The 13,525-nt window shown below is 44.6% G+C and overlaps 1 protein-coding gene across 6 annotated transcripts in view; it reads right to left on the bottom strand.

The window, feature by feature from the left end:
- clcn3 (chloride channel 3) overlaps positions 1-13,525 on the bottom strand; it is a 154,301-nt gene that overhangs the window by 100,269 nt on the left and 40,507 nt on the right. The window contains exon 1 of one of the 6 annotated variants that reach the window (XM_067982475.1): positions 146-230. The exons of the other annotated variants lie outside the window; for them this stretch is intronic. The gene's annotated coding sequence lies outside the window, so the exon portion shown is untranslated. Of the gene's footprint in view, positions 1-145; positions 231-13,525 lie in introns of those variants that run through there. 6 annotated transcript variants of the gene reach the window in all.

Below are 13,525 nucleotides of genomic sequence, written 5' to 3'. Positions count from 1 at the left end.
GTTATTCGGAAACTGTATCCGTTGTCCCAGAACCAAACATTTCAACTGTTTCGATACCTCTACTATCATCGAGGGGTTATGCTAGGCTTATAACACCCGAGAAAAACTGACAGATCAAATTTATGAAAAGGAAACAGATACAGACCTCCCCCAATACGCTGCGGCTGGGTTAGATTATTTGGGTTCAACTGTGCTCCCAGACAGCCAAACACAGTAACTCACCCAGTGGCTCTATGTGATACTGAGAAACAGAATCAAAAATAAACCTGACAGCAGTGTAAATGTCTTGTGACCAGGATAGGGGGTCTCATTTTATCATGATGCAACAAGCCATAGAAATATATTCATTACATTAGGTTTTAATTATTTGCTTCAATTTCACTCCCTTATGGGTTGTAAGAAATGGGCTGATATTTGACTTCCCTGCTAAAAATTGGCAAAATTTAACCATCCGTAGTGTGCCAGCATTCAATGCTTCATCAATTCTTCTTGTGCTCAATGTGGAACTCGTTACCACAAGGAGTAGTTGAGGTGAATAGCACAGATGCATTTAAGGGAAAGCTGGATAAACACGAGGGAGAAAAGAATAGAAGGTTATACTGATAGGAGTGAGATGAAGTACGGTGCAATTCTGATTGAAGGCCAACAGGATCAACATTAGTTCATACTTTTCAAGAATGGACCATTATAATATTTTTGAAAAGCTTACATGACTTACTGCACCAGCAAAGCACAACTCAGTTAACTTGTTAAATTATATTTCAAGAGCATTTAATAATACATACAAATAAAGAGCATTTATCCAAGGACCTTGTGTACACTGTGACCTGAACAAAATTCCAGACACGGGGTCCGAAGTTGTGAAATACAATATACACACTACTCCTGCCAATTTTTCGTGGAAAGGTAATGGGGGTGAGGCAGTTGTGCTTCTAGAAATTTCTTAATAAGTTAACAGTTATCTGTTTGGATGTTCACTAATAATACACTAATGCAATTGTACTTTAGTTTATTTATTTCATCTCTATCTTAAAGAACAATAAGGGACGAAGGAGAATGGGGGCTGAGGGGTGCGGGGGGAGAAAGAAAGGGTCAAGGTTAGGGATTCCAGTGCATCCACATACCTAAATCCGTTTTTACATATTGCGGGACCCATACGAACAATGCAGGTTCCTGACGCACAGGTTTGGCACAGCTGGATGCAACCTGAAGGTAAACTTGCTGGGATTAGCCAAGGCTGGAGGCCAGGATGACACATTTTTATTTTTAACCTGGTCTTCTAAGCAGCTGGCTATTGCAAATTCAGCAAGTTTACCTTGGGGTCGCATCCAGCTCCATGAGACCCATATATCATTAACTGGCAGTGCTAGTATTGGTCTCACATAATATAAAAGCAGCTTAAAACAATATATTGTTGAAGTCAGCTGTGTTTACAGTAATCTCTTTCTCCTCCACAACTGCCAAAAAGCAGCAAAACAAAAAAAAATACACACACCTCACTTCCTTGAAGAATGACACTTAAGTTTTTTTTAGTGTGAACAACAAAAATGGCCAGTAATAGGTAGAACCTTGCTCACAAATAAAACACTTTATAGTTACTGCTAGATTTCCCAAAGAAAATGAGTTAGCTTGACTCAGTGGTAGCACTCACTTCCAAGTCAGAAGATTGAGAGTTCAAACCCCACTCCAGGACCTGAGCACATAAATGTAAAAAATCTTACAACACCAGGTTATAGTCCAACAAATTTATTTTAAAATCACAAGCTTTCAGAGATTATCCCCTTCGTCAGGTGAATGAGTGAAAGGTTCTCAAATCGCATATCTTATATTAGGCTGGGACACCATCACACCAATCAAAAGGTGTCGTTGGTGTTCAGACAGATTAGCCACGGAGAACAGTACGTCCCAGTACACTGAATATACATTGTGTCAAATTACACAGACAGAGAGAAAGAGACCCAATGGCAGAGAGAGAGAGAGAGAGAGAGAGAGAGAGAGAATATTAAAATCAGATAACTTTTTTTTTCCCCCTTGCTGGTGGGGTTACGTGTAGCGTGACATGAACCCAAGATCCCAGTTGAGGCCGTCCTCATGGGTGCGGAACTTGGCTATCAATTTCTGCTCGACGATTTTGCGTTGTCGTGTGTCTCGAAGGCCGCCTTGGAGAACGCTTACCCGAAGATCGGTGGCTGAATGCTAAAGTGTTCCCCGACTGGGAGGGAACCCTCCTGTCTGGCGATTGTTGCGCGGTGTCCGTTCATCCGTTGTCGCAGAGTCTGCATGGTCTCGCCAATGTACCAAGCTCCGGGGCATCCTTTCCTGCAACGTATGAGGTAGACAACGTTGGCCGAGTCACAGGAGTATGAACCATGTATCTGGTGGGCGGTGTCCTCTCGTGTGATGGTGGTATCCGTGTCGATCTGGCATGTCTTGCAGAGGTTGCCGTGGCAGGGTTGTGTGGTGTCGTGGACGCTGTTCTCCTGAAAGCTGGGTAATTTGCTGCGAACGATGGTCTGTTTGAGGTTGGGTGGCTGTTTGAAGGCGAGTAGTGGAGGCGTGGGGATGGCCTTCGCGAGGTGTTCATCGTCATCGATGACATGTTGAAGGCAGCGGAGAACATGGCGTAGTTTCTCCGCTCCGGGGAAGTACTGGACGACGAAGAGTACTCTGTTGGTTGCGTCCCGTGTTTGTCTTCTGAGGAGGTCTATGCGATTCTTCACTGTGGCCCGTCAGAACTGTCGATCGACAAGTCGAGCGTCATATCCCGTTCTTACGAGGGCGTCTTTCAGCGTCTGTACATGTCCACCGCGTTCCTCCTCATCTGAGCAGATCCTGTGTATTTGTAGGGCCTGTCCATTGGGGATGGCCTCTTTGACGTGGTTGGGGTGGAAGCTGGAAAAGTCGGGGAACACTTTAGCAGTCAAGGACATTCAGCCACCGACCTTCGGGTAAGCGTTCTCCAAGGCGGCCTTCGAGACACACGACAACGCAAAATCGTCGAGCAGAAATTGATAGCCAAGTTCCGCACCCATGAGGACGGCCTCAACCGGGATCTTGGGTTCATGTCACGCTACACGTAACCCCACCAGCAAGGGGAAAAAAAAGTTATCTGTTCTTAATATTCTCTCTCTGCCATTTGGGTCTCTTTCTCTCGCTCTGTGTAATTTGACACAATGTATATTCAGTGTACTGGGACGTACTGTTCTCCGTGGCTAATCTGTCTGAACACCAACGACACCTTTTGATTGGTGTGATGGTGTCCCAGCCTAATATAAGATATGCGATTTGAGAACCTTTCACTCATTCACCTGACGAAGGGGATAATCTCCGAAAGCTTGTGATTTTAAAATAAGTTTGTTGGACTATAACCTGGTGTTGTAAGATTCCTTACATTTGTCCACCCCAGTCCATCACCGGCATCTCCACATCACATAAATGTAGGCTGGCATTTCAGTACGGGATTGAAGGAGTGCTGAGCTGTCAGAGGCGCCCCTTTCCGATATACATTAAACTGAGAACCCAGCTGCCTGTTCATGTGGATAATAAAGCTCACATAGCGCCATTTCACAGAACAATACAGCACAGGAGGCCATGCGGGCCATCGGATCTGTGCTGGCTCTTTGAAAGAGATATCCAATTAGTCCCACTCCTCCCCTGCTCCTTTCCCGTAGCCCTGCAAATTTTTCCACTTCTGGAATATATCCAATTCCCTTTTGAAAGTTGCCATTGAATCTGCTTCCAACACCCTTTCAGAAAGTGCATTCCAGATCATAACAATTCACTGCGTAAAAAATTTTTTCCTCATGTCTCCTTTGGTTCTTTTGGTAACCGACCCTTCTGCCACTGGAAACAGTTTCTCCTTTACTCTATCAAAACCCTTCATGATTTTGAACACCCCTTTAAAATTGTACCATTTAGTTTATATTGCCTCTCCTTATTCTTCCTACCAAAATAAATCACTTCACACTTCTCTGCATTAAATTTCATCTGGCATGTCTCTGCCCTCTTCACCAATCTGTCTATGCCCTCCTGAAGTCTGTTACTATCCTCCTCACTGTTTACTACATTTCCGATTTTCGTGTCATTTGCAAACTTTGAAATTATGCCCCACCCTTCCTTTGACAACCCTTTTACTATTCATATACGTATTAAAGACTTTTGAGTTCCCTTTTATGTTAGCCGCTAATCCATTCTCAGATAATCTCTTTGCCCCTTTTATTTACTTTTTCAATTCTCCCTGTACTTTTTGTGCTCAGTTTGGTTCTCTACTGAATTATGAACCCAACATTTATCATAAGCCTCCTTTTTCTGCTTCATTTTAATCTCTATATCTTTAGTCATCTAGGGAGCTCTAGCTTTGGATGCCCTTCCTTTCCTGCTCGTGGGAATGTGTCTAGTCTGGACCCAAAGTATCTCCTCTTCGAAGGATTCCCATTGCTCACTTACTGTTTTACCTGCCAATCTTTGATTCCAGTTCACCTGGGCTAGATTGCATTTTAACTCACTGAAATTAGCCCTCGCCCATTTGAGCTTTTTCACATTTGATTTTCCTTGTCCTTTTCCATAACTACTCTAAACCTAATTTGAAGAGCAGGAGAGAGGTCTCCTCGTGTCCTCACCAACATGTATCCCTCAACCATCTCCACATCATGAATACCAACAAAGCAGATTAACTATTAATTTATCTCAGTGCTGTTTGTGGGACGTTGCTGTGGTTATATAGGCTACAGCGTTTGCCTATATAACAGCGACCACACTTAAATCATTGACTGCGAATCACTTCGCAACATACTCAATATATGAAAGTGCTTTATAAATGCAAGGTCTTTCCTCTTTCTTTGTATTCAGAGACTTTAGTACAACTTCATGTCTTATTTCCTTACTTTCAATTGTTATTGGCCAGGTAAGAAAGAAAGAAGAGCGAGCTTGTATTTGTATAGCGATTTCCACGGCCTCAGGACGTCCCAAAGAGCTTTACAGCCAGTGAAGTACTTTTTTTTTAAGTGTAGTCACTGTTATATTGCAGGGAAATGTGGCAACCAATTTGCACACAGTAAGGTCCCACAAACATCAGAGATAATGATCTGTTTTAGTGCCGTGGTTGAGAGATATATATGGTTTGGACACCGGGGAGAACGTCCCAGCTCTTCTTTGAATAGTGCTATGGGAACTTTTACGTCCATCTGAGCACAGACTTGGTTTAACGTCTCATCCGAAAGACGCACCTCCGACAGTGCAGCGCTCCCTCAGTACTGCACTGAAGTGTCAGCCTAGATTATGTACTCAAGTCTTTGGAGTGGAACTTGAACGCAACCATAGCTGACATCTTAAAAGCATCTAATGATTGCACAGTGCTTTCTTTGTAGCTTGAATAAGGAGGACATTAAGAGATAGAGATGTGACAGAGGACAATGTGAAGGAAAAAAGGCAAAGTAACTTTTTACTGAGCTTTTGACATTGGCCTGTTCAAAAAAATCACTCTGCACCAATGCAAAATGTGGAGTGTAATGCTGCCAATGAGTCAATCTAACACGGTATCTAACCATTAACGGCTTTTTGCCTCCACCAGAGCAGTCTTAATTTTGTATTTTGAACCTGTAGCCCATGGTCCGACTGTCATGTCTCAGCCTGAAGTAACGCTCCAGACTTATCTTTCTCATACAATTTACAGTTTTACGCACCTTTATGCAGTCTCCTCTCAATCATCTCATTTCAAGTTGAATAGCCGAATTTCTCCACTCTCTGTCCTCTGATGCTTCACATCAACCTCGTGGCTTTTCTCTGCCCCACTTCCAGGTTTTGAATGGGCACAGTAGCAAAGGTGTGTCCTGAGCAGTGTACTGTACAAATACAAATCTGGGATATACCTCCAACCCTCCTAAAAATGTTTCCAAATTATCAAAACTCGAACCCAGCATCCTGAATGTTTTTATTCAGGCCATCACAGATCCACTCTACTTTCTGCATACTTATTTACTCTTGATGGTGTTCTACGTGAAGCCAGCTGTGAATCTGAAGACTCTGGGCTCGATTTTCGCACGCGCAATTGGGTGCGTTCGTGGCGGGGGGGGGGGTTGCGAAAATCCCTGGGGCGGGTCTGGAGCCCGGCTCCAACCCGCTCACTTCCGGGTTCCCCAGTGGTACACTGACATGCGCGCGCAGTCCCCACATTTGGGACTCCCACTGGAAATCAAAGCCGGCGGGGTGCCACTTAAAGTACTTAAACAGGTACTTCAGGTCGTTCACAGACCTGATATTTTAGGAGGGCTGGGATTTTGAAATGAATTGAGACTGCTTCCCGTACTGGGGGAAACACTCCCAGTTCAAATGGACGTGTTGCAGCTATCAGCCTGTGGCAGCTGCAAAGGTCCATTTGACAGGTGGTGGGGGGCGCTCACTCATTGCAGGAGGCCACTCTGTCACTTGGGACAAAGTTTGGCCTCCACCACCCTCCTAACAATAAAATGCACAAACTTGCACACTTACCTTGGTGTCCAGACACATATACCTACCTTGCGGACCCCCTCAAAAGTACATCTTGCGGATGGGGGGCTGCCATAGCTGCAGTCATGACCTCCTCGGAGGACGAACAGCATCACCAGCCACGCCGTCCACCTCTGACACGTGGAGCTCCACAATACAGTGCTGTGACACATCCACCTGCACCGCAGGAGGGAGGGCAACAGCAGAGAGAGATGCATTGCAGAAGGCACTACCCTCGCCACAGGGTTGTCAGACTGAGGCTCGGGTTCCTGGACTTCTCTGAGCAGCAGTGCACATGGAGGCTCAGAGTCACTCGACAGGTAGTCGTGGACATCTGCAGCCTCCTTCATGCCGAGCTGCTCCCGGCTGGCCAGAGCACCATCTTCTTACCTGTCGCTGTCAAAGTCACCAATGCCCTCAACAACTTCTCCTCCGCATCCTTCCAGGGTACCATCGGGGACATCGTCGACGTCTCTCAGTCGTCTGCACAAAAGAGCCCTGCAAATACACCTACACCCACTCTGCAGTGACACAATGGGTGGCATCAATTGTGGGTCTTCATAGTGATCCTCAGGAAAGGGCATTATTGCACAAACCAGACAAGATTCGCAAAGACGTGGCAGTAGTGGTGACAATATAATATGTAATGTGAGTTGATCAGAAATTAAATATAGGTAAACACCATGACAAACCCTCAAACAGCCTTGTGCATCCCCTTCATGCTCACGACACGTTTGCCTTACACTTCCTACTGCACATATGTGATGCATGCCCTGTGGCTGCAGCACAGGTAGTGGCAGGTTGAATGAGGCTGACCGTGAAAGAGATGAATGAGAGGGTAAGTATGAGATAGAGCCATGAGATTGTATGAGGATTGGGTTGAGTGGTAGTGGCGGGATGAGTACTGGCGAGGTGAGTAAGTGCAGGTAAGATGAGGATGAGCTTTGAGTGGGTGTGAGGGGTGATGTGACAGAGTAGTGTTGGCAGTGCAGAAGGAGATGTGGAGGGGGCGGTGATGTGGCAGACGGAGGGGAGGGGAATGAGTAAGTGTACTCACTTCGGCTGACCTACTTAGGTGATTGAAGCGCCTCCTGCACTGTATGCAAGTGCGCGATATGTTGGTGGTGCAGGTGACCTCCTCTGCCACCTCGAGCCAGGCCTTTTTGGTGGCAGAGACAGGCTGCTTCCTCCCGCCCGTGGGGGGGGGGGGGGGGGGGGGGGGGGAAGATTTCTGTCCTCCCCCTCCTCCTCACCCCATCCAATGATACCTGGAGCGAGGCATCATTAAACCTTGGAGCAGCCTTCCCCCTGGGCTGCTCCATGCTGTAATTTTTCCTATTTTCTGCAGCGTCAGTCAGTGAAGGACTGCCCCTTTAAATAGGGCTCCTCCAGCTGACAGACCTTGCTGCGCATGCGAAGTCCGCCCGCCGCGCAGCTCACCAGCTGGAAACCCGGAAGCACAGGTAAGTGGCTCCAATTAGCCTGCGATTCCGTGCGGAGTACACTGATTTCACCGAGTGTGTTACTCACGTGCTCAGTCGACCCCCCGCTGAGAACCCGCCGCCCTGCTAATATCGAGCCTTTTATGTCAATGTTGAACTGGTGTTGGACTGGTGAAAACAAATAGGTTATATAAGAAAATGCTGGGAAAGCACAGCAAGTCCATTGTAAAGAGGAACGGCGGTTTAATGTTTTGGGAGTAGATAATACCCAAAATGTTAACCTGCCTTCTCTCTCCAGCTGCTGACAAATCTGTTGGGTATTTCCAATATTTTCAACTTTCTAGCATTTGACGCTTTTTGTTACTAACACCTCAGTAATTCAAATATAGCCTTTTGAGTCCTTTTGTAGTGTGCAGATTTCTGAACTGTATGCAATTTGTTCTTGGTGAACATTCCTGGATTTCTATTAAAATGGAAGTTAATTTCCCTACTTGACTTGCTGCTGACAAGGCAAACAAATAAGCTTCCGAGAGTACAGGCAGATAATGCAAATAACAAACTTGCGAGTAGAATCATCCAAAATGCTCAAACAAGTTAGGTAGAATCAAACAGCAAGTTCGCTGAATCAATATATTACTATACACTGTTTGAATTTGAAGGGCATTCTGTGGCTTCAAGACTAAATGTAACAATGTCCACTTTGACCTGCCAGAGTTCACAAAATACATTTACCTGTTTATTCTATGCAAGGCGTACATTCGTTTTTATATGAAATTTTTTAATCCATATAAAACATAGAAGTACTTTAGGTGGAACTGCAAGAGAGAACTCACATCAATACACTCTCTTTCAATTCAAGATAATAAGGGGAGGGTTTAAACTAATTTGGCAGGGGGGTGGGCACCAGGATGTAGCAATAGAAAGGAGAAACAAGGTGCACAAAGGATTGGAAGAGACAGATAGCACTAGAGCAAGAAATAGTACGGTATTAGGTGGGATCAGATTAAGAGAGAATACAAAAAGGTCTAAGATAGGTTTACAGTGCATGTGTGTAAACGCATAAAGCGTTGTAAACAAAGTTAGAGAGCTGCAGGCGCAATTAGGTCTCATGGGAATATGACGTTGTGGCAATAACGGAAACCTGGCTCAAAAAGGGGCAGGATTGGGTACTAAATATTCCTGGATACAAGGTGTTCAGGAAATAAAGGAGGGGGCGGTCGCAGTATTGATTAAGGAGAATATTGCAGTGCTGGGGAAGAGAGGATGTCCTGGAAGGGTCAAGGATCGAATCTATTTGGTTAGAGTTAAGAAACAATAGAGGTACCAATCGACAACTGGGTGTATTTTATAGGCCACCAGCTAGTGGGAAGGATATAGAGGAGCAAATTTGCAGGGAAATTACAGAGATATGCAAGAGCCATAGAGTAGTGATAATGGGGGACTTCAACTATCCTAACATAGACTGGGATAGTAATAGTGTAAAGGGCAAAAAGGGGGAGGAATTTTTGAAGTGTGTTCAGGAGAACTTGACCAGTACGTTTCCTGCCCAACGAGGAAGGAGGCTTGCAGGATTTGCTTCTGGGGAATGAGGTGGGCCAAGTGGAAAAAGTGTCAGTGGGGGAACATTTAGGGAACAGTGATCATAGTACCATAAAGTTTAGATTAGCTATGGAAAAGGACAAAGGAGCAATCTAGAATCAAAATACTCAATTGGAGGAGGGCCAATTTCAGTGGGATGAGAACGGATCTGGCCTGGGTAATTTGGAATCCAAGATTGGCAGGCAAAACTGTAATTGAACAATGGGCGGCCTTTAAAAGAAGTGATGGCTCAGGTACAGTCTAGGTACATTCCCACAAGGGAGAAAGGTAGTGCAACTAAAGCCAGAGCTCACTGGATGACAAAAGAGATAGAGAATAAAAATGAAGCAGAAAAAAGGGACCCATGACAGATGTCTGGTTGATAATACAAGCCAGAACCAGGCTGAATATAGAAAGTTCAGAGGGGAAGTGAAAAAGGAAATAAGAGAGGCAAAGAGAGAGTATGAGAATAGACTGGCAGCGAACAAAAAAGGGAATCCAAAAGTGTTCGATCGGCATATAAACAGTAAACGGGTAGTAATAGGAGAGGAGGGACCAATTAGGGAGCAAAAAGGAGATCTACGTTTGGAGGCAGAGGGCATGGCTGAGGTACTAAATGAGTACTTTGCATCTGTCTTTACCAAGGAAGAAGATGCTGCCAAAGTCACTGTAAAAGAAGTAGTTGAGAAACTGGATGAGCTAAAAATTGATAAAGAGGGGGAATTAGAAAGGCTAGCTGTACTTAAAGTAGTTGTCACCCGGTCCGGATGGGAAGCATCCTTGGTTGCCGAGGGAAGTGCGATGAAAATTGCGGAGGGACTGGCCATAATCTTCCCATCATCCTTAGATACAGGGGTGGTGCCAGAGGACTGGAGAATTGCAAGTGTTGCACCCTTGTTCAAAAAAGGGTGTAAGGATAAAACCAGCAACGACAGACCAGTCAGTTTAACCTCAGTGATGGGGAAACCTTTAGAAACGATAATCCGTTAAAAGTTAATAGTCACTTGGACAAGTGGGGATTAATTAAAGAAAGCTAGCACGGATTTGTTAAAGGCAGATCGTGTTTAACTAACTGGATAGAGTTTTTTGATGAGGTTACAGAGAGGATAGCTGAGGGCAATGCGGTTGATGTGGTGTATATGGATTGATAAAGTGCCACATAATAGGTTTGTCATCAAAGTTGAAGCCCATGGAATAAAAGCGGTAGTGGCAGCATGAATACGAAATTGGCCAAGTGACAGCAAACAGAGTAATGGTGAACAGTTGTTTTTCGGACTGGAGGGAGGTATACAGTGGTGTTCCCCAGGGGTCGGTACTAAGACCACTACTTTTCTTGATATATATTAATGACTTAGACTTAGGTGTACAGGGCATGTTCAAAATTTGCGGATGACACCAAAGTTGGAAATGTCTTGAACGGCGAGGAGGAGAGTGATAGACTTCAAGAGGACACAGACAGGCTGGTGGAATAGGCGGACACGTGGCAGATGAAATTTAACGCAGAAAAATGCAAAGTGATGCATTTTGGTAGGAAGAACGAGGGGAGACAATATAAACTCAAGGGTACAATTCTAAAAGGGGTGCAGAAACAAAGAGATCCGGGGGTATATGTGCACAAATCTTTGAAGGTGGCAGAGCTGGTTGAAAAAGCGATGAAAAAAGCATATAGGATCCTGGGCTTTATAAATAGAGGCATAGAGCACAAAAGCAAGGATGTTATGAAAACCTTTATACAAAGCTGGTTCGGCCACAACTGGAGTATTGTGTCCAGTTCTGGGCACCGCACTTTCGGAAGGATATGAAGGCCTTAGAGAGGGTGCAGCAGAGATTTACTGGAATGGTTCCAGGGATGAAGGACTTCAGTTACGTGGTTGAGAGGAGATTTGATAGAGGTATTCAAAATCATGACGGGTCTAGACAGGGTGGATAGAGAGAAACTGTTCCCCTTGCCGGAAGGATGAAGAACCAGAGGACAAAGATTTAAGGTGATTGGCAAAAAAAACAAATGCGACATGAGGAAAACCTTGCTTCACAGCGAGTGGTTCAGATCTGGAATTCATTGCCTGAGGGGGTGCTAGAGGCAGATTCAATCGTGGCCTTCAAAAGGGAATTAGATAAGTACTTGAAGGGGAAAAATTTGCAGGGCTACGAGGGGGGGGCGCGGGAGTGGGACTAGCTGAATAGCTCTTGCAGGGAGCCAGCATGGATTCACGGGCCGAATGGCCTCCTTCCGCACTGTAACCATTTTATTATTCTATAAGAACATAAGAAATAGGAGCAGGAGTAGGCCGTAGGGTCCCTTGAGCCTGCTCCGCCATTCATAAAGATCATAGCTGATCTTCTACCTCAACTCCACTTTGCTGCCCTATCCCCATCGTGTCCAAAAATCTATCGATCTCAGTCTTGAATATACTCAATGACTGGAATTCTCTATCCCAGAGGGCTGTGGATACTCAAAGATTCACAGCCCCAAGTGAAGACATTTTTTCTCATCTAGGTACTATATGGTTGACCCCTTATCTTGAGACTATGACCCCTAGTTCTCGACTCTCCAGCCAGGGGAAACAGCCTCTCACCACTCCCCTGTCAAGCCCTCTAAGAATTTTATACATTTCAATGAGATCTCCTCTCATTCTTCTAAACTCTAGAAAGTATAAGCCCATTCTACTCAATCTCTCCTCATAGGACAACCCTCTCATCCCAGGAATCAATCTCGTGAACCTTTGTTGCACCCCCTCTAAGACAAGTATATCCTTCCTTAGGTAACGCGACCAAAACTGACAACAATACTCTGTGTAGTCTCACCAGAGCCCTTTATAATTGCAGCAAGACTTCCTTACTCTTACACTCCAAACCCGTTGCAATATAGGCGAACATACCATTTGCCTTCCTAATTGCTTGTTGTTCCTGCATGTTAAATTTCTGTGAATCATGTACAAGGACACCCATCCTTCAGAATACCAACATTTCGTAGTCTCTCAACTTTTAAAAAATGTTTTTCTATTCTTCCTACCAAAATAATGGAAGTGAGAGGATGACCGAGGCATAAGTAACTGGTCGCTCATGCTTCCCAACGTGTTAAAAGGACAGCAGACATGGATTATCATATGAATAAAAATCGCATTTAACCTACAACTCTTATTGAGAGGGATCAAAGTCTTTCCTCAACTATTCTGGTCTATAAAGCAACAGCCACAGGTGAACAAACCACTGCAAGTATTTGGTTTTATACAGGCACTCCCGATGTGTCATTAAAATAAATGGGGAGTGGCACTTCATTGGTTCTTGTATGCTGGTGTTGCAATATCACCCTATCAGCACTTTGCAAGTAAGGAAAATAATCTAATTCGAACAACTATCTTCAAAAAAGACTCAATTTTCATTTTTTTTTTAAAACACCAAAATCAGTTTCAATAAACCAATGCATCAGTTAGCACTTCAATTTCAATAAGTATTTTAAGCTACATAGACCATCAGAATATTTTTTGTACAATGTATTGTTACTGTACAGCAACATAAGAACATAAGAAATAGGAGCAGAAGTAGGCCATACAGCCCCTCGAGCCTGCTCTGCCATTCAATAAGATCACGGCTGATCTTCCATCTCAACTCCACTTTCCCGCCAGATCCCCATATCCCTCGATTTCCTTGATGTCCAAAAATTTATCGATCGCAGTCTTGAATATACTCAACGACTCAGCATCCACAGCCCTCTGGGGTAGAGAATTCCAAAGATTCACCACCAAGTGAAGAAATTCCTCCTCACCTCAGGGACCAAAAAGGAGATCTACTCATGGAGGAAGAGCAGATGGCCGAGGTACCAAATGAGTACTTTGCATCTGTCTTTACCAAGCAAAAAGATGCTGCCAGAGTCTCAGTAAAGGAAGATGTAGTTGAGATACTGGATGGGCCAAAAATTGATTAAAAGAGGAGGTACTAGAAAGGCAAGCTGTACTTAAAGTAGATAAGTCACCTGGTCCGGATGGGATGCATACTAGGTTGCTGAAGGAAGTACAGGTGGA

Source organism: Heptranchias perlo, chromosome 4 (genome assembly GCF_035084215.1).
Source record: "Heptranchias perlo isolate sHepPer1 chromosome 4, sHepPer1.hap1, whole genome shotgun sequence".
Classification (NCBI taxonomy): Eukaryota; Metazoa; Chordata; class Chondrichthyes; order Hexanchiformes; family Hexanchidae; genus Heptranchias; species Heptranchias perlo.
The sequence above is the reverse complement of the archived record's forward strand: the minus strand, read 5'-3'. Positions and strand labels throughout refer to the sequence as shown.